Raw genomic sequence first — 3,421 nt, 5'->3', positions numbered from 1 at the left:
CCCTGGCCCGCGCCGCTGCCCTACTGACATTCACAAGTATGCATTCTATTTATAAAACATAAGTTATCGATCGCGACTTCGTTTGCGTGAAAATAAAAAACATAGCCTATGTTACTAGCTTTTTAATGGTGAAATAATTTTTGAAATCGGCCCAGTAATTTTTGAATTACTCCAATTCATACAATATAGGTACTAATCATTCCTGTTTATAATTTTAGTGTATACGAAAAAAATTATATCCTGTCATGTCACCAGGAATAGTGTAGCTTCCCAATAATGAAAATTCAAATTTGTTCTATACTTTCGAAGTCTATGCAATGCAACAAACAATTAAATCTTTATTTTTTATAATATTAGTATAAAAAATGCCCGTGAGTTCTTAAAAAGTCATTTTGGATTTTTCCAATATAAATTCACATAAAACAGAAAAAAAATGATATACTTAAAGATTTCAAACCGTGAATGTTGTGATTTAAATAACTTTTTTAAAAATATGAAATTTAATATTCACAGGTATTAGGTATATTGGCGTCTATCGTCCTGCTGCTGATGCATCCAAACAGTAAGAAAACATTAGAAAAATATTACAGCACTATAATTATTAAATCTTTATATCACTATAGAAAATAATGCAATAAACTTTTGTATAAAACAACTGGTGCTCCACAAATATGCCAATATGTTAGATATAAGTTAACAATATGTACATTTATAGATAGTAAAATTAAAGATTCAGTCAAATAATCTATGTTTATTATACATATATCAGATCTTACGAATCTGATATACTATACATATATATACGAAATAGAGATCATAGAATAAAAAACACTAAATCACATACGTATCTGAAATATGGCATTTATCTATATTTAAATGTAAATTTATATGTATATAACAACAATTAGGGCCTTTCTCACCAAATTGTGAATCCTCTGATTTGGTTCCCTTATCTGACAGGTACGTCATTTTTAAGTTATCTGAGCCTCTATCAGTCAGTGGTGGGATAGGCCCTTAATTTAATATTTTCGTAACGGCAATAATTAGATTCTCAATTGACAGCAATTTTCCTTATGGTCAAATTGACCATAAGTGCAAGGTTAGCTTTTCTAAATATAAAAATCGTGTCATGTTTTGGTTGTGATCATTATTGCAATGGATATTTCTGATATGTCTGTCATACAACGAATTATTTAAATTCACGGTTACTTCATAGTGCATAATTTTTTGTGGTATTAGTGGATATCGAAATTTATTTAAAAATGTGCCAATTTTATTAACGTCAGTTAAATTGCGATTAATGTTTTTTTTTAAATAATAAAGACATTGTCTTAGTTTAAAATAAGAGTTAAAATAATATACGCATATGGAATTGAGATAGTGCAATGTATGTAAGGTAATTACTGTCTTTTTAACATAAGGTGCTATTTCACTGTCCGTGCCTCGATAGTATTTATGTAAGTTTTATAATATCTTGTATTATAATAGAGTAATTATATAGAATATAGAAATAATTGTAAATAGTTCAAATGTTAGATTATTGTAAGATTTCTATGGCAAAAGTTATTGCCGCAATTCAAGCATTTTCTGTCGTATCACTAAAACATATCACATACCAATTTTACACTAGTTACATATTTCGATATATTCAGTAACCAGATAAAAGATTTAAAAAAAATAACCTTAAAAGTTAATAACTTTTTGCACACTGCAAGCGATATCTTCGCTATAAGAATTTTTCATCACCTTAGTATTGCCATATGCCATTTTCCATTTCTAACATTTGTTTTATATCTTGAAAAAATAATATTTACATAGTTTATTATACAATAACTTATATTTCCAATACTAATGCACACTTTATTCACACTTAATGGCAATAATGATATATAAATATATTTCTAGTAGAATAAGATTAATTTTTACAATTTAATAAAGCTGTTATAAATAGTATGTTGAAACAAATAACTATCAGTTTTAAGAATCTTTTTGTAGGTGTTAAGTATGGTGACCTTGAAATCTATCTTGATTTTGTAATTTGCTGAAAATGTAATATATTGCTTGTAAATCTATATTACATTGGTTTAGTATTCAGATCAAAACAATTTTGAAACTTACAAATTAGTATAGCTTGTGTTACGCATTAACTGTGCAGCGAACTTTACGACTTTACAATTATCTTGTAAAAAGATAAAAAAGGCTTTTTAGAAATGTTTAAGCATTTTATTTGTAGGCGATTCTTTTGTACCAGTGTCATAAATCAGTTTTCTATTCAAAATGACTACGAAATTTGTAAATAATTTAATTTTGTATACGTTTATAAATATTTATAATTTAAATTACATTTATTAAAATATAATTTTTTAACAAATGTAATTATATTATCTGTTTTTCTTTAATGATGTACGTGTGAATAATTTTGATAGATTTTAAAAATTATTGACTCCATCTAGTTGTAATTATAATTAACGAAGTTGTGTTGCGTTTGCAATTGGTAGCTTTTGTAAGTGGTAGCTTTAGTATCACTAAGTTGACTTTGACACCGTTGCCTTAATATGTTGTAATTGGTACTAATATTGACTGATTTGAGATTTTTTTTATAAAATAAAACTTCTGTACCTGTTTTATAATTGTTTTATTATAAATAACTTTATTTTATTATTATTTGAGGATATATATTGCTGTTATGGTGACGACCAGTGAAATACCACGACCTCAAATGTGCCTAAGTGAGGTGAGGTAAACGCAAATCTAGTCTGCTCTTTAGTTCCTAGACGGAGAAGAATGAGACCTTATATGTAAAGAATTAAAAAAAAAATCTTTTATAGTCATAATCCAAAAGTAAATGAATAAACGTTCTTATGTACTCTACGAGAGATTTTTCTGTGAACAAATTTAATACAATCTAAAGGAAATTTAAGACTAAAGTTAAAAGGATTAGGAAATCTCAACAGTGGGATTTGAGTTTTAAACTTTTCCGTCACGGTAGCAATGATCCGACAGAATCTGTCCTCGGGGGTAGATAAACCTGATGTTTAAGAAATTGGTATTTAGGGACTATATTTACGTTTTATTTGTTAATCTATGTTTGTTTTAAACACAGTATTTTATAATAACATTTGTTTTATTTTTACTTACATCAAAGGGACATACGGTATGTTAGAGCATAACCTTTGTCTGTTCAACATGTGACAAAATGTATTGTTATCCTTTTTTAAATAAATAAGAGAGAAAACTTACTTCATATTAGGTTTTAAAACAGGACTCTACCATAAAAATATCGTAGAGATTAGTTTTATGGTCTTTTTTACTTAAAATATCTCATTACTATTTTATTTTCACCCTTTAGACTTAGGTAATGAAATTTAAAAAAAAATCTGAATAAACACAATCGGAATTTTAAGAAAATTTTAAGTAAGTT

The 3,421-nt window shown here is 26.8% G+C and overlaps 1 long non-coding RNA gene across 1 annotated transcript; it reads left to right on the top strand.

Annotated features, from left to right (window-relative positions):
• On the top strand, positions 1 to 2,625 carry LOC106105020. The gene is made up of 2 exons (XR_001225713.1): positions 1 to 36; positions 521 to 2,625. It is a non-coding gene; the product is annotated as an uncharacterized LOC106105020 (long non-coding RNA).
• Positions 2,626 to 3,421: the final 796 nt, after the last annotated feature.

Source organism: Papilio polytes, unplaced genomic scaffold, assembly GCF_000836215.1.
Source record: "Papilio polytes unplaced genomic scaffold, Ppol_1.0 DF823288.1, whole genome shotgun sequence".
In the NCBI taxonomy this organism is placed as follows: Eukaryota; Metazoa; Arthropoda; class Insecta; order Lepidoptera; family Papilionidae; genus Papilio; species Papilio polytes.
Note: the sequence above shows the minus strand (reverse complement) of the source record. Positions and strands in the feature narration are given on the sequence as shown.